Source organism: Oncorhynchus mykiss, chromosome 3, assembly GCF_013265735.2.
Source record: "Oncorhynchus mykiss isolate Arlee chromosome 3, USDA_OmykA_1.1, whole genome shotgun sequence".
Taxonomy (NCBI): domain Eukaryota; kingdom Metazoa; phylum Chordata; class Actinopteri; order Salmoniformes; family Salmonidae; genus Oncorhynchus; species Oncorhynchus mykiss.
Window position 1 is genome coordinate 44,653,371 of NC_048567.1, and position 18,766 is coordinate 44,672,136.

General features: G+C 44.1%; 1 protein-coding gene across 3 annotated transcripts in view; it reads right to left on the reverse strand.

The window, feature by feature from the left end:
- Positions 1 to 18,766, reverse strand: part of LOC110520004 (double-stranded RNA-specific editase 1) — a 194,769-nt gene that overhangs the window by 129,661 nt on the left and 46,342 nt on the right. For 2 of the 3 annotated variants that reach the window (XM_036974213.1, XM_036974214.1), the window contains exon 2: positions 16,245 to 16,320. The exons of the other annotated variant lie outside the window; for it this stretch is intronic. The gene's annotated coding sequence lies outside the window, so the exon portion shown is untranslated. The remainder of the gene's footprint in view (positions 1 to 16,244; positions 16,321 to 18,766) is intronic. 3 annotated transcript variants of the gene reach the window in all.

Genomic DNA, 18,766 nt, shown 5'->3' on the forward strand with positions numbered 1-18,766 from the left:
GTTACAGGTCTGTGAGAGCCAGAAATCTTGCTGGTTTGTAGGTGACCAAATACTTATTTTTCACCATAATTTGCAAATAAATTCATTAAAAATCCTACAATGTGATTTTCTGGAGAAAAAAAATCTAATTTTGTCTGTCATAGTTGAAGTGTACATATGATGAAAATTATAGGCCTCATATTTTTATGTGGGAGAACTTGCACAATTGGTGGCTGACTAAATACTTTTTTGCCCCACTGTATTTGTTATATAACCGTTTATCTCAGAAGACCAGAACCTTAATATTATCTATCATACTTCAAACACAAATTATACTAGTTGAGTACACATAGCACAGACGCATAGTACTGACACTCACTACGCAGTGGTTGGGAAAGGGTATGGGTGCTGGACATACGGCGACCCAGACCCCATTGCTGTCAGAGATAACACGTACTGTAGTTTAGGGAATGGGTAAGGGATGCGGACAACAATAAATAATAAAGCAGCCACTGCTGTCGGATGTCTTCATTCTTCGGGAAATAGTGTAAAGGTTAATTTTACACTACGACATCCAGTCACAACACAGTGCTCTTTTTCCAGCATGCTGGTAAGTAGCTTGCCAACGAACATTCACACCACAGACGAAAGGATACCAGTATCTACTAGTAGCTAGCTTATGGTTTGTAAACCAAGCCAAAGCAAAGAGTAGGCGCACATGTGATGCCGGGTTTTTAAAAAGGTGGTACATATTTAAATGAGTTTTTGTTAGAAGCAACCATTGGTGCATAAAAAGTCCTACTTTGTGTGACGTTGCATTAAGCCAGAGGTAAGTCCTTGGTAATGCCTGCCTCCTTAATTCATGTGTTCACAGGGGGATGGGAGCAGTAACTTTATGATCAAACTTAGCAATGTACCAGCTAGTCATTTTTCATACTTGGGTCACCCTACTTTTAACTGGCTTCATCCAAATTGATGCTTCGTTAACTAACAGTGAAATGTTTACAACAATGGAAAAATTAAAAGATTGACAAATAATGAGGAATAAATACGACAACTTGGACACACACAAACACACACACACACACGAGGTACCAGTGCCGAGTCGATGTGCAGGGGTACGAGGTAATTGAGGTAGATATTCTGTATGACCAAAGGTATGTGTACACCTGTTCGGAGAACATCTCATTCCAAAATTGTTGGTCCCCCCTTTGCTGCTATAACAGCCTCCATTTTCCTGGGAAGGCTTTCCACTAGATGTTGGAACATTGGAAGCAAGTCGCCGCAGCATTCAGCCACAATTAGCGAGGTCAGGCACTGATGTTGGGCGATTAGGCCTGGCTTGCAGACGCCGTTCCAATTAATCCCAAAGGTGTTTGCTGGTGTTGAGGTCAGGGCTCTGTGTAGGCCAGTCAAGTTCTTCCACACCGATCTCAACAAGCCATTTCTGTATTGACGGGGGCATTGTCATAATGACACAGGAAAGGGCCTTCCCCAAACTTCTGCCACAGTTGGAAGCACAGAATTGTATAGTATGCTGTAGCATTTAGATTACCATTCACTGGAACTAAGGCGCCTAGTCCGCACCATGAAAAACAGCCCCAGACCATTATTTCCCATCCACCAAATTTTACAGTTGGCACCCTACATTTGGGCAGGTAGTTTTCTCCTGGCATCAACTAAACCCAGATTGGTCTGTCGACTGCCAGATGGTGAAGCGTGACTCATCCCTCCAGAGAACGCAATTCCACTGATCCAGAGTCCAATGACAGCCAGCTTTACACCACTCCAGCAGACGCTTGGCTTCGCACATGATCTTAGGCTTTTGTGTGGCTGCTCGGCCATGTTAACACATTTCATTTAGCTCCCGACGAACAATTCTTGCGCTGACGTTGCACCAGAGGCACTTCAGCACTCGGCGGTCCCGTTCTGTGAGCTTGTGTGGCCTACCACTTTGCAGCTGAGCCATTGTTGCTCCTAGATGTTTCCACTTTAGAGTAACAGCACTTACAGTGGAGCAGGGCAACTCTAGCGAGGTAGACATTTGACTAACTGACTTGTTGGAAAGGTGCCATCCTATGAAGTTGCCACATTGAAAGGCACTGTGCTATTCAGTAAGGCCATTCTACAGTGGAAATTGCATGGGTATGTGCTCCATTTTATACGCCTGTCAGCAACAGGTGTGGCTGACATACACAAATCCACTAATTTGAAGGGGTAATTGCACATATATAGTGTATGTACATATAGGTAGGGATAGGCAACAGGATAGATAATAAACAGTCACAGCAGTGTATGTGATGAGTCAAAAGAGTTAGAGAAAAGGGGTAAATGCAGATAGTTAACCAATAGTTACCCAGACTAAGTATTTAGCAGTCTTATGGCTTGGAGGTAGAAACTGTTCAGGGTCCTGTGGGTTCCATACTTGGTGCATCAGTAACACTTGCCGTGCGGTAGCAGAGAGAACAGTCCATGACTTGGGTGGCTGGAGTCTGACAATACTTAGGGCCTTTTTCTGACACGCCAGGAATTGAGGTCCTTTTAAATAACCATATCTTAAATTATATATTTTTTAAATTACAGCTTTTTTCTATATACACACACACAATAACACAATGTGTCATATTACTTGCTGAATATACAGTGCCTTTGGAAAGTGTTCAGAGCCCTGGACTTTTTCCACATTGTGTTATGTTACAGCCTTATTCTAAAATGTTTTTTTTTTTAAATGTATCAGCAATTTACACACAATAGCTCTTAATTACAAAGTGAAAACAGGCTAAGAAATGTTTGCAAATGTATTGTAAAAAAAACAGAAATACCTTAAGTATTCAGACCCTTTGCTATGAGACTAGAAATTGAGTTCAGGCGCATCCTGTTTCCATTGATCATCCTTGAGATGTTTCTTCAACTTCATTGAAGTTCACCTGTGGTAAATTCAATTGATTGGAAATATGGAAAGGGACACACCTGTCTATATAAGGTCCAACAGTTGACAGTGCATGTCAGAGCAAAAACCAAGCCATGTGTTCGAAGGAATTGTCCGTAGCGCTCAAAGACTGGATTCTGCCGGGGGAGAAGGGTCTTGGTCAGGGAGGTGACCAAGAACCCAATGGTCACTCTGACAGAGCTCTAGAGTTCCTCTGTGGAGATGGGAGAACCTTCCAGAAGGACAACCCGTCTCTGCAGCACCACCAATTAGGCCTTTATGATAGAGTGCCCAGATGGAAACCACTCCTCAGTAAAAAGGCACATGACAGCCCGCTTGGAGTTTGCCAAAAGGCACCTACAGCGTCTCAGACCATGAGAACAATGATTCTCTGGTCTGATGAAACCAAGATTGAACTCTACGGCCGGAATGCCAAGTGTCACGTTTGGAGGAAACCTTGCACCATCCTTACGGTGAAGCATGGGTGGCAGCATCATGCTGTGGGAATGTTTTTCAGCGGCAGGGACTGGGAGACTAGTCAGGATCGAGGCAAAGATGACCGGAGCAAAGTACAGAGAAAACCTGCTCCAGAGCTCTCAGGACCTCAGACCAGGACAATGACCCTAAGCACACAGCCAAGACAATGCAGAAGTGGCTTTGGGACAAGTCTCAATGTCCTTGAGTGGCCCAGCCAGAACCCGGACTTGAACCCGATCGAATATCACTGGAGAGACCAGAAAATAGCTGTGCAGCAACGCTCCCCTTCCAACCTGAAAGAGCTTGAGAGGATCTGCAGAGAACAAAATGGGAGAAACTCCCAAAACACGGGTGTGGCAAACGTGTAGGGTCATACCCAAGAAGACTTCAAGGCTGTAAAAGGTGCTTCAAAGTACTGAGTAAAGGGTTTTATTTTTAATAAAATTAGTCAAAATGTCAAAAAAACATTTTTGCTTTGTTATTACGGGCTATTGTGTGTAGATTTCATTCAAATTTAGAATAAGGCTGTAACCTAACAAAATGTCCTTTCCAAAGGCACTGTATATAGAGGAAGCATGTCAAGCTAGGCCTTGCTTTACCCCTAATGCATTATAAACCACCTGATGTCCAGGGCAGTAAAAATTATGTTCGGGCCAGTGAGAAAATAAAAAAAAGTTAATGGACCGTGTCAGGTGAAACGAGGCCTACATATGCTGAATCACAATGTCGTTGTCCCCCCCCCCACATCTGTGTGCATGGAGAGAGACCGTGAATGATAAACAGATCTAGAAAAAACACTCAATCTATTCTGAGCTAAATAAAAACCTAAATCGCAATCACTACTTATGAAAAGGGCTTTGTGGAGATTTCATGAGCAAAACATCACAGAAATCTCCCATTCAATTTACTGGAGCCTCCATGGATAACCGGTGTAATGAGTAAACAAGTTAAGTGGATTTGACGAGCAAAGGAAGAAAAAAAAAAACAGTCCTCTAGGGCTTAACACAAAAGGGCTAAATTATTTTGTTGTGCCTATTGATATTCGCGTCAGCTCTCCGATAATATACTCCAGCACCAACGTTATTGACGCCTGGTTTCACAGCAATAAAGAGAGAGCATAAAGACAGAGGGAGGGGGAGGAGAGAAAGTGTGAGGGGAAAAAAAGCTGGGGTTGAATGGTCAGCAATTGTCATACCATATATTTTGATGTGTATGACCTTGGTATCCATCTACTCTTCTAAACATACAGGCTATGATCAAATCATTATGAACAACTACAGGCTATAGAGGAGTGTGCAAGAAGTGGCAAATCAGAAGCATTTCTATGCTAAACTATAGGACTGTTTTGCTATCACAGTCCGGTACATGTTCCGGGATTCTTCCGGTGACATTGAGGAGTACACCACATCAGTCGCTGGCTTTATCAATAAGTGCGTCGAGGACATCAACCCCCACAGTTACTGTACGTACATACCCCAACCAGAAGCCATGGATTACAGGCAACATTTGCACTGAGCTAAAAGAGTAGGGCTGCCGTTTAAGGTGCGGGACTCCAACCCGGAAGCTTATAAGAAATCCTACTATGCCCTTCGACGAACCATTAAACAGGCAAAGCATCAATATGGGGCTAAGATTGAATCATACTACACCGGCTCCAACGCTCTTATGTGGCAGGGCTTGCAAACTATTACAGACTACAAAGGGAAGCACAGCCGCGAGCTGCCCAGTAACACAAGCCTACCAGACGAGCTAAAATCACTTCTATGCTCGCTTCAAGGCGAGCAACACAGGCATGCATGAGAGCATCAGTTGTTCCGGACGACTGTGTGATCAAGGTCTCCGTAGCCGACGTGAGTAAGACCTTTAAACAGGTGGGGCCAGACGGATTACCAGGACGTATGCTCCGGGCATGTGCTGACCAACTGGCAGGTGTTTTCACTGACATTTTCAACATGAGTCTGTAATACCAACATGTTGGACTAAACACATCCCTCTTCAACTGAATCCTGGACTTCCTGACAGGCCACCCCCAGGTGGTGAGGGTAGGTAGCAACAAATCAGCCACGCTGATCCTCAACACTGGAGCCCCTCAGGGGTGCGTGCTCAGTCCCCTCTGGTACTCCCTGTTCAGCCACGACTGCATGGCCAGGCACGACTCCAACACCATCATTAAGTTTGCAGACGACAACAGTGGTAGGCCTGATCACCGACAACAATGAGACAGCCAACAGGGAGGAGGTCAGAGACCTGGCCGGGTGGTGCCAGAATAATAACCTATCCCTCAACGTAACCAGGACTAAGGAGACAATTGTGGACTACAGGAAAAGGAGAACTGAGCATGCCCCCATTCTGATCAACGGGGCTGTAGTGGAGCAGGTTGAGGAGCTTCAAGTTCCTTGGTGTCCACATCTCCCACAACCTAGAATGGTCCAAACACACCAAGACAGTCAAAGAGGGTACGACAAAGCATATTCCCCCTCAGGAGACGAAAAAGATTTGTCATGGGTCCTCAGATCCTCAAAAGGTTCTACAGCTGCAACATCGAGAGGATACTGACTGGTTGCATCACTGCCTGGTACGGCAACTCCTCGGCCTCCGACCGCAAAGCACTACAGAGGGTAGTGCGTACAGCCCAGTACATCACTGGGGCTAAGCTGCCTGCCATCCAGGACCTCTACACCAGGCGGTGTCAGAGGAAGGCACTAAAAATTGTCAAAGACCCCAGCCACCCCAGTCAGACGGTTCTCTCTACTACCGCATGGCAAGCGGTACCGGAGTGCCAAGTCTAGGACAAAAAGGCTTCAATAGTTTTACCCCCAAGCCATAAGACTCCTGAACACCTAATTTAATGTCTACCAGTACTATTTGCATTGTCCCCCCCCCCCCCCCACCCCCTCTTTTACACTGCTGCTACACTGTTCATTATATATGCAGTCACTAACTATACGTTCATGTACATACTACCTCAATTAGCCCGACCAACCAGTGCCCCCACACATTGGCTAACCGGGCTATCTGCATTGTGTCCAGCCACCCACTCTTTTACGCTATTGCTACTCCTTTTATCATATATGCATAGTCACTTTAACCATATCTACATGTACATACTACCTCAATCAGCCTGACTACCCGGCTACTGTATACAGCCTCGCTACTGTTATGTTTCTATGTAGTTTTTATTTCTTTACTTACCTATTGTTCACCGAATACCTTTATTTATTTTTCTTTGAAATTTCACTGTTGGCTAGAGCCTGTAAGTAAGCATTTCAGTGTAAGGGTCTACACCTGTTGTATTCGGTGCATGTGAGAAATAAACTTTGATTTGATTTGTTGTGCTTTGCACATGTCAGTCTGTGTGTGTGCGCGTGAAGGGCATCCACATGCTTCCCAAACGAAACGGTTCGGAAGAGTTTGTGCATACATTGTAGTATGGCAACATTTTTATGTTTTTGTTGGTTTTGTAGTTAGGTGAGGTTTTTTTTGGCTGTTCGGGCAGACATTTGTTTCTAAAGGCAAGCTGTAGTTTGGAGCCAAAGTCAACCCTTTTGTCGGTGATGTATTCCTCAAAATATTTGTCGTCATTCAACGAGAGATGACTTGTTTTCATGCCCATTTTGTAATTGAGAAATATTGCACCAAACACAGTTAGATTCAAAATTGTGCGACTAAGATGTCCTCTGCAAAAACGTAAACGTTAATGACAGATTTCTCGAGTTACCTTACATTAAGTCTGCCTATTTTGAGGAAGTGTATACTGGCTACGGTGTCTCAAATTGGACAAACAGTGCGATTGACGCTTTTTATTGTTTTTCAAGTATGCGAGCACACTTGTTCGGTTCGCCAAGTCGCCAGACGAACTGAAGCATGCTGCTGCCTTTAGATCACAGTCACAACCAGAGTGGGGAAAGAAGAGTGAGGAGGTGCAGCAGAAGAGAATGAACAAGGGTTTGGATGGAAGGAGAAAGGAGGATTGCAGGGATAAAGAAGGAGAGGAGGGGATGGGAAGAGGGGATTGAGGAGGGAGAGGACGAGAGAAAGAGCAGGACAGAGTTGACAAAGTGGTCTGGAGCTGCCAGTCTGAGTGGCAGGCTGGCTAGCCGTATCCTCAGACCCCCAGGCAAGAGAAATACTGTTTCACACAGATCTGGCTAGACACACACACACTTGCCCCTAAAGATGAACACAGGCAGCATGACGCATACACATAAAGGCAGTATACTGTAGGCCTAGAGACACGATGCGCGTATGTGAACATACACAGACAAACACACACGTTACTAGCTAGGCTGTGATCTGTGATCAGCCAAAGAGCATTAAACCGGTCAGCCACCTCCACTGACAGCCACCTGAGGTTCTTGAAAAGCACATCTGTGTGTGTTTTTGGGTATGCGCATGCTTGCTTATTCGTGTGTGCGCGCATGTTATAAATCAGCCTTGTCCCCTGCAATGCTTTCCAAGGGTACATATGATAAAGCCTTTACACGCTCGAAGCACATGTGCTCCGATAATGAATAGCGATACGCTCTGACGTTCTTTTGTTTGGTATAAATATTTCACGAATGTGCGCGTCACTTTCGACAAATCAATCTGCCCTGAGGCTTTGACAAAATAAAATAAAAATCTCTCACTCTGTTCTACTGTTTTTCTCTTCTGCACTTCCCTCTCCCCATCTGTCTCTTGAAGAGAAATCTCATGATGATGCAAGCGATGCAGATATCTGTGGGGAGTTTCTTAGCCAAATGCCCAAAAAGCTGACCTGGCACTTTCCTGTACTCGATCCGAGCCAAGCTTCTAAACAACTGTGTCGACTGGACTGTACATTCAGAAAGTGTTCAAACCCCTTCACCTTTTCCACATTTTGTTACACTACAGCCTTGTTTAAAAAATGTATTAAATTACATTTTTCCTCAATCTACACACAATACCGCATAATGAGAAGGCAAAAGCAGTTTTAGACATTTTTGCAAATGTATAAAAAATCCTAAATATAAATATTTCTATACATAAAAGTATTCCGACCCTTTGCTATGAGACTCGAAATTGAGCTCAGGCGCATCCTGTTTTCATTGATCATCCTTGAGATGCTTCCACAACTTGATTGGAGTCCACCTGTGGTAAATTCAATTGATTGGACATGATATGGAAATGCGCACACCTGTCTATATAAAAAGGTCCCATATAAGACAATGCATGTCAGAGCAAACACCAAGCCATGTGGTCAAATTAATTGTCCGTAGAGCTCCGAGACTGGATTGTGTTGAGGCACAGATCTGGGGTAGGGTACCAGAAAATGTCTGCAGCATTAAAAGTCCCCAAGAAAGGCATCCGGAGCGGCACAGTGGTCTAACGCACTGCATCGCAGTGCTAGCTGTGCAACTAGAGATCCTGGTTGGAGTCCAGACTCTGTCGCAGCCGGGCACGACTGAGAGACCCATGGGGCGGCACACAATTGGCTTAGCATCGTCCGGGTTAGGGGAGGTTTTGGCCAGCAGGGATGTTCTTGTCCTATTTCGCACAAGTGACTTCTGTGGCAGGCCGGGCGCAATGCACGCTGACACGGTCGCCATGTGTACTGTGTTTCCTCTGACACGTTGGTTCGGCTGGATTCCGGGTTAAGCGGGCATTGTGTCAAGAAACTGTCCCGTTTCGATGGGTTGTGTTTCGGAGATTGCACAGCTCTCAACCGTCGCCTCTCCCATGTCCGTATGGGACAGGACTGTAACTACCAACTGCATTCCACGAAATTGGGGAGAAAAAATAAATAAATAAAAAGTCCAAGACAGTGGCCTCCATCATTCTTAAATGGAAGAAGCTTGGAACCACCAAGACTCCTCCTAGAGCTGGCCACCCGGCCAAACTGAGCAATCTGAGAAGGGACTTGGACAGGGAGGTGTCCAAGAACCCGATGGGTCACTGACAGAGCTCCTCTGTGGAGATGGGAGAACCTTCCAGAAGGACAACCATCTCTGCAGCACTCCACCAATCAGGTCTTTATGGTAGAGTGGCCAGACAGAATCCACTCAGTAAAAGGCACATGACAGCCCGCATAGAGTTTGCCAAAGGGCACCTAAAGGACTCTGACCATGAGAAAAGAGATTCTCTGATCTAATGAAACCATGATTGAACTCTTTGGTCTGAATGCCAAGCGTCACGTCTGGAGGAAACCTGGCACCATCCCTACGGTGAAACATGGTGGCGGCAGCATCATGCTCTGAGGATATTTTTCAGGGGCAGGGACTGGGAGACTTGTCAGGTTCGAGGGAAAGATGAACGGAGCAATGTACAGAGATCCTTGACGAAAACCTCCTCCAGAGCCCACAGGGCCTCTAGAGACCTGAAAATAGCTGTACCGCAACGCTCCCCATCCAACCTGACAGATCGGCAGAGAAGAATTGGATAAGCTCCCCACATATACAGGTGTGCCAAGATTGTAGCGTCATACTGATGTCTGTAATCGCTGCAGAAGGTGCTTCAACAAAGTAATCATTAAAAGGTTCTGAATACGTACCATACCAGTCAAAGGTTTGGACACACCTAGTTATTCACAGGTTTTCCTTTACTTTTATACATTGTAGAATAATAGTGAAGACATCAAAACTATGAAAGAACACATATGGAATCATGTAGTAACCAAAAAGGTGTTACACAAATCAACATATATTTTATATTTGAGATTCTTCAAAGCAGCCACACTTTGCCTTGATGACAGTGTTGCGCAATCTTGGCACTCTCTCAACCAGCTTCATGAGGTCATCCCCTGGAATGCATTTCAAATAAACAGGTGTGCCTTGTTAAAAGCTAATTTGTGGAATTTCTTTCTGAATGCATTTGAGCTAGTCAGTTGTGTTGGGAAAGGTAGGGGTGGTAAACAGAAGATTACTTATTTGAGCTGTTATAGCCCATATTATGGCAAAAAGAAACGACAGTCCATATGGAGCATTTCAGAACTGTGAAAGTTTCTTCAAGTGCAGTTGCAAAAACCATCAAGAGCTATGATGAAACTGGCTCTCATGAGGATCGCCACAGGAAAGGAAGACCCAGAGTTACCTCTGCTGCAGAGGACAAGTTCATTAGAGTTACCAGCCTCAGAAATTGCAGCCCGAATAAATGCTTCAGAGTTCAAGTAACAGACACATCAACTGTTCAGAGGGGACTGCAGCAATTCGACCATGAAGGCCTGATTTCATGCAAAGAAACCACTTCTAAAAGGACACCAATAGGAAGAAGAGAGTTGGGCCAAGAAACACGAGCAATGGACATTAGACCTGTGGAAATCTGTACTTTGATCTCCAAATTGGATATTTTTTGTACCAACCTCCATGTCTTTGTGAGATGCAGAGTAGGTGAACGGATGATCTCTGCATGTGTGGTTCCCACCGTGAAGCACGGAGGAGGTGGTGTGATGGTGCTTTGCTGGTGACACTGATTTAATTAGAATTCAAGGCACACTAAACCAGCATGGCTACCACAGCATTCTGCAGGGATACGCTATCCCATCTGGTTTAAACTTAGTGGGACTATCATTTGTTTTTAAATAGGACAATGACCCAAAATGCACCTCCAGGCTGTGTAAGGGCTATTTGAGCAAGGAGAGTGATTTTTGAGCAAGGAGAGTGATTTTTATTTAACTAGGCAAGTCAGTTAAGAACAAATTCTTATTTACAATGACAGCCTACCAAAAGGCCTCCTGTGGGAACGGGGTCCTGGGATAAAATTAAATAAATGAATACCATATAAATATAGGACAAAACACACATCACAACAAGAGAGACAACACAACATAGAGACCTAAGAAAACTTAGCAAGGCAGCAACACACAAAAAATACAAATAAAACATCTCACTGACATTGAGTGGCAGTGTTTTTTCAACTAATGCCATTTTGCCTGAGGCTGATGTGGTGCAGGTGTCTGTACACGTGCATACACACACACACACACACACACACACACACACACACACACACACACACACACACACACACACACACACACACACACACACACACACTCTCTCATTGAAATAAACGCATACATGAACACACACATTCATGTAATAGTGCCAGACATGCACACAAACATATACAGTTGGCATCGCCGTTGTGATTTTTGTTGTCCTTTGATCTAATAATTTTTTGTTTCTTTATTTAAATTTTTTTTTTTTTTTTTTGCATTGTTGTTTGCTGTTTTCTTCAGTCTTTCTTGGTCTATTGGGCTTTTGCCAACACTGGTATTACATCACTGCTCAAGGCAGACAAGCAAGCCCATATATTTGCTGTTGACTGAGGGGCTTTTGACACTGAGCCAAACCGAGCCAAGGCACACTAGCTGTACCGAGCTGGCCTGGTTACGCATCCACCGTAAATACCGGAACAGTGTTCCGAGACAGCGCAGTTTGGTTCAGGTCGATAGCGTGAAAAGTGTACTAATGACATTGAACAAAACCTTTCCAATGGGTCATGTTCGGCACTAACAGTGATAGATATGAGCCTCTATTTGGGTTCCAGCAGAATGAGTGGGTTGTTATTTCAAATCGCTGGCCATACAGTCGCTGATCCAAAACCTACAGCACTTTGATATGAGATCCAACTGTTTTTTGACTAGGTCTGGACATGTTGGACAAAGAGGCAGGAAGAGAGAAAGAGAGAATGCACGTATAGAGGGTGCTATTCTGAAGTGATCTGAACATCACAGATTCAGGTGAATTCCTATTTAAATAGGCTTTTTGTCCTAGTCGATGTACCAATTGTGTGAATCATTAGGGCCAATGATGCATGGATAAAACAGGTCAACCCAACTATGGGTTGGGCAAAAAAATTACGCTAATCCTACATTCGGAACATTAATGCTGTGACATCACTCCATAAGAGAGAAGGCATTGCATTGTACACGACATCACTCCCACATATCAGGCACTGCAATAAAAATCTAAACAAACGTCTCGGAAGCAAAGAGCAAAAACATGGTATCCAATCACTATTTCCCATTGAAATGGATTCCCCCACAAGTCTCCTCATGAAGGACACAAGTCTTGCGAGTCACCATAGCGTCTGTAGTTGATCAAGCCAAATATGAAGAGGCCTAAAGTGTAAAAAGTATATCCTTTTTCACAGAGCCTTCAGAAAGCATTCATACCCCTGAATACTTTCTGAAGGCACAGTACACGAGTCAGAGTCACTAGGGCTTATCCTGCTCTTCCTCTACTTAAGTAGAGCGCCTGAAAACCTATTTAGTGGGAATTGGCTCCATTTGGGCTGATAAAATGGCTCGCTGGAAGAGAGAGTGTTCAGCTGAAGTCGGACGTTTACATACACTTAGGTTGGAGTCATTAAAACACGTTTTTCAACCACTCCACAAATTTCTTGTTAACAAACTATAGTTTTGGCAAATCGGTTAGGACATCTACTTTGTACATGACACAAGTCACTTTTCCAACAATTGTTTACAGACAGATTATTTCACTTATAATTCACTGCATCACATTTCCAGTGGGTCAGAAGTTTACAAACACTAAATTGACTGTGCCTTTAAACAGCTTGGAAAATTCCAGAAAATGATGTCATGGCTTTAGAAGCTTCTGATAGGCCAATTGACATAATTTGACTCAATTGGATGAGTACCTGTGGATGTATTTCAAGGCCTACATTCAAACTCAGTGCCTCTTCGCTTGACATGGGAAAATCTAAAGAAATCAGCCAAGACCTCATAAAGTACATTGGAGACCTCCACACGTCTGGTTCATCATTGGGAGCAATTTCCAAAACGCCTGAAGGTATAACATTCATCTGTACAAACAATAGTACGCAAGAATAAACACCATGGGACCACGTAGCCGACATACCACCCAGGAAGGAGACGCGTTCTGTCTCCTAGAGATGAACGTACTTTGGTGCGAAAAGTGCAAATCAATCCCAGAACAACAGCAGAGGACCTTGTGAAGATGCTGGTGGAAACAGGTGCAAAAATATCTATATTCACAGTAAAAACAAGTCCTATATCGACATGACTTGAAAGGCCGTTCAGCAAGGAAATGCCAATGCTACAAAACTGCCATAAAAAAAGCCTGACCACGGTTTGCAACTGCACACGAGTAAAAAATATTGTACTTTTTGAAGCAATGTCCTCGTCTGATGAAACAAAAATAGAACTGTTTGGCCATAATGACCATCGTTATGTTTGGAGGAAAAAGGGGGAGGCTTGCAAGCCGAAGAACACCATCCCAACTGTGAAGCAAGGAGGTGGTAGCATCATGTTGTAGGGGTGGCTTTGCTGCAGGAGGGACTGGTGCACTTCACAAAACTGATGGCATCATGAGGATGGAAAATTATATGGATATATTGAAGCAACTGATGTCTCAAGACATCAGTCAGGAAGTTAAAGTTGTGGCAAAATGGCTTAAGGACAACAAAGTCAAGGTATTGGAGTGGCTATCACAAAGCCCTGACCTCAATCCCATAGAACATTTGTGGGCAGAACTGAAAAAGCTTGAGTGAGCAAGGAGGCCTACAAACCTCAGGAGGAATGGGCCAAAATTCACACAACTTATTGTGGGAAGCTTGTGGAAGGCTACCCGAAACATTTGACCCAAGTTAAACAATTTAAAGGCAATGCTACCAAATACTAATTGAGTGTATGTAAACTTCTGACCCACTGGGAATGTGATGAAAGAAATAAAATCCCTCTACTATTATTCTGACACTTAAAATAAAGTGGTGGTCCTAACTGACCAAAGACAGGGAATTTTTACTAGGATTAAATGTCAGGAATTGTGAAACTGAGTTTAAATGTATTTGGCTAACGTGTATGTAAACTTCCGACAAACTGTATGTATGTGGGCATGTGTGTCTGGGCAGTGAAAGTTCAAGTGTCATATGAAAGCATGGACACACACACACACACAGTACAGAGCCCAAGGTGAGATGGTCTATGTCTTAACGATTCTCCCTGCAGGCTGCCTACAAATTAACACATCTTAACACATAACTGAAATATCACTGCAAGACATCTTAGACTATAGTGAAGATTCAGTAAATAATAAAAAAAACAAACAAGAACTAATTTAAATAGAAGCGGTCCCATCAAGAATAGCCTTGCCATCTGTCAGTGCACACCTGGGCAGAGCAGTATGCCCAGGCAGACAGCACACTGTGGGTGGATGCATGTTCAAAAATGGCTAGACCGTGACTCAATCCTGTCGGTGGGTCTCGGTTTGTCAATAAACAATGCCTGTCGGTTTGCCTGCCTATACGCCGGTCTCAGTCGGTCTGTTTACTATGACTGCTCTCCACAATAGTATCTCCGTCAGCATTTGCCGGTATCCTGTACCCAGTCTGCTGTGCTTGCCTGTGGCGGCACTCATTGACTCACTGTGTTGACTGGTTCAGTGTGTTGACACTATTTTGCCAACGCTGCAGTAAATAATCCTTACTGTAACGGAGGTGAAGAGGGGGAGACAGAGGACATCACAGGCAATCCTGCCAGGATGAACATCAGCATTGTAACCGTCACACTCCCCTCCCTGGCAATTTCCCTAAAAACCATGCGTCGCCACTAATGGAATTCAGCATGACCGGTGCTGGCACTGACGTGTGTGTGTGTGTGTCCAGTACACTGCCAATTATATGTGTGGATCAGGCTCCCCTGGAGGCCTATATTAGCGTGTGCAGATCGAGAGGGAGAGAATGGGAGAGGCAACGGCAAGAGAGGAGAGCGCCCAGGTTTCCAGCCAGCAGAGCTCCTGAGGGAGTTAATTTGCCTGCACAACAGAACGACAGTCTCAGCGCGTCAATGCTGCCAGCTTAACGCAGTCACTTCAACACCGCCAGGCACTGCTGCCCGTGCCACAGCCTCGGGGAGCTGCTGAACAGACCGGGCATTCAGTCAGTGCTCCACTCCTCCGTACTGCATGGCATCCCCCAGAGAGCGATCAGACGGCTCAGGACCAAAAAATGAATTTCCAAATAGGTAACCGGTCCTTTAGGAGCCAGCATAGTACACAACAAATCAGCCCTAATCAACCTAACTTGGTTTGGATTTCCAACAGGGGACAGAAAAATAAGAATCCCAGACCCCCTGCTATTTGGGCTGTTCAAAAATAGAAACTGGGTAGAATTGTTATATTCTATGACCTGAGAGAATACATCAAAAAGTCTCTGTGTGCCAGATGACGCAGGTTACAACCATTTGGTGTAACGCACACTGCCGTTTTATGATACGGAGCTCATAGTTGCGGTGGTCATATGGGCAACCTTAATTATTAATGTGTCGGGCATCGGAAACGCAACCCGGGTTGGTTGTAGTGTCACTTTCAATAAGGCAGCCTTAAAGCTATTGGGTTACCCAACACAGGGATATGATATTCATACGGTCTGCCTTTTTACATATTCATGGATTTAACTGTTGAAGGGACTGGGTCTTGTTGCCGAGTTGAAGATTGAGGATTGTGTCCTCTTGGTGCCAATGTCAAGCCATGTCACTCAAAGGCCCGGACAGAGCCACACCTACCCAGGTCTCATACTGAACAAACCCTAGCAGCTAGTCATACTTTATTTGAAAACAAATAAACTGCAGCTGCTCCAATTGATCTACAAGCTTAAAGTCGTGTCTGTCAGGCACAAGTTGGGTAAGGACGAACAATCTGAAAAGTCAGAGAAATCTAAATCCCACAATGTCGGAAGTCGGACTCCACAGGTCAGCCTTAGAGTAGTGACAGCGACCTTAACCAATGAACAGTCCACAAAGCCTGAATTGTCTGTGGAGTATTCTAGAATACCAGTGTGCTGGAGTTTCTTTTTCAAATGCTGATTATAGAGAGTCACGAATCACGTAAAAGTGTGGTGAACTACACTCTTTTCAACTTACTGCGTCTCTGGGCGGTCAGTGGCGTGATGCAGCTCTTTGCCAAAGTTTCAATGTCCTACGGGCAGGTGTCAGAGCTCTGAAAAGAAGAGAGAATATCAGTATTATAATAATATTGTTCTTTGTGTAAAACAGAGAAGTCAGCCAAGCTACACTGAACAAAATTATAAAAACGCAAGATGTAAAGTTTATTTTCGGTCTGTAATAAAAACCCTTTTGTGGGGAAAAACTCATTCTGATTGGCTGGGCCTGGCTCCCCAGTGTGTGGCTGCACCCCTGCACAGTCATACGAAATCCATAGATTAGGGTCTAATTTATTTATTTTGACTGACTGATTTCCTTATATGAACTGTAACTCAGTAAAAATCATTGAAATTGTTGCAGATTGCGTTGATATTTTTGTTCAGTATAGATAACAATACTAAACCTAAATGGGAAGTGTCCGAATTTCCCAGACACCCATGCCAAGTGGAGAAGTATCCACTTACCCAGATGCTCCGACCCTCAGTCCAGCGGTGTGACATCACAAAATGTGTCTGCCAAACATCAAACTGTGTGGTAGTCCACATTTGTAAGGCTCAAGGAAACTGGCAGAGGGGTCAGACGGCCCCCCCCCCAACTAATTGCATTAGGTGATCCAATTATAGGAGCATTAAGTAGAAGTCTCACCCGAGACAGGTGAGAGGCAACAAAAAAAAGGGGGGGAAAAAGTGGCAAGATGACTCCTTTTGACAAGGGTTACCTTAGCTTCGGAGTAAATTTGATCCCTGGCATCTGAGCAAATCACAATCAATTAGGGACTTGACCTGAACACGATCTGTGTAATAAGGCAGTGCCCAGTGCAGGTGGCAAGACTGGCATAGGTAATGGGCTTTGGCATGCCAGCCGGAATGTCAGTCTGCACGATGATACAAGTCAGGACCATTACAGTAACAACTACAAGTAAGCAAATCAGATATCACATGGTCATTTATCCTTGAGTGACAACATTGACCCGATACTGGTTGGTCATGTCAAAGGAAACCCGACGGCCATTCGACACTTAGAAAATGAAGATGGCTGGACAAAGCATTCCAAACAATATTTGAGCAGATAGATTCAACTCAAAGTATGCAATATACGTGGATGAAACATTGGTACGAAGGGAAAGAGGAAAATGACTTCATTAGTGTTCATTAAATTTGAATGAATGCAAAAACTGCTTGTTAGCAATGATGGGGAGTAACAATTATTTATTTTTTTTACAGAGCGATTTCCACTTAGCTTGAAGTAAAAAATAAATACAATTAAAAGCACTGTGCCGCCCTTAAGTGAGCTGTTCAGCCAACCAAAAGAGGCTAGTGTGGGGTGAGTGGTGCAGTCCATACGGCTGCAGCACGTGGCATATGGTCAAGTTGGGTCTGAAGCAGCCACTCTCCATGCATCACGTCTTATCACGGCCCATATGTGCGGAAGAGATGGAGAAGGGCATCAGTATTCCAGGCCCTCACCAAAGTGCTCTTCCTCTCCTTGAGCCCCCATAATCACAGCCAAGACAGGGGGGGGATTTCTCCTACAAGGAGGGGGTCGCCTTCGCGCCTTATCGCACCGGCCTATCTACTAGTTCAGGCTAGGGTCCTTTTTTCTCAATTTCCACCTGACTGACATGCCCAAAGTAAACTGCCTGTTACTAAGGCTCTGAAGCCAGGATATGTATATAATTGGTACCATTAGATAGAAAACACTTTGAAGTTTGAAGAAATATTAAAATAATGTATGAGACTATAACACAATAGATATAGTAGGAGAAAATCCAAAAGAAAAACTAACCAGAATGTTTTTTTGTTTTTGTGAGAGCCCATACTCCTTACAATTGAAAGTTTTGGGGCATATCCAAATCCAGCTCCCAGATTGCAATTCCTATGGCTTCCACTAGATGTCAACAGTCTTTGTTCAAGGTTTCAGGCTGGTTTCTTCCAAAGCCTATTGTAAAAACAGACAGTGCAGTTATATTAACAATAATTTAAGCTTTTAACCAATATAAGACACTTGTATGTTCCTAAATGCTTAATATCCATAACTTTTATGATTATTTATTTGAATTACGTGCCCTCCAGTTCCACCGGAAGTCGCTAGCCTAGCCTTGAGATTATTCACCACCAAACTCTTGTCCTCCGTGTAATGCTGGCACACCAAAAGCTACTCCAGATGTTGACAACTCGATTTGATACCACAGGGATCGTCATCAGGCCACTGGGGTCCTAAAAATCATGACGAGCTTAAAAAGTTTGTCATGGGGACGTTGTTGCATAATTAAAAAGGTTGCAACATTGGTTTCATGGTAATCGCAACAATCCGACACGGCATGGTATGACAGGTATCATGTCATTAACCGTAAATGTTATTCAAGCGGAATTATTTTATTTTTTTAAACACTGCATGGTTATGGATCTGTTATGACATAGGATGGGTTGTTTTTATTTCTGGCATAGTAAGTGCAACCCTGTGCTACGTATCTCCATTCATAATAAGAGGGAAATGGGGAG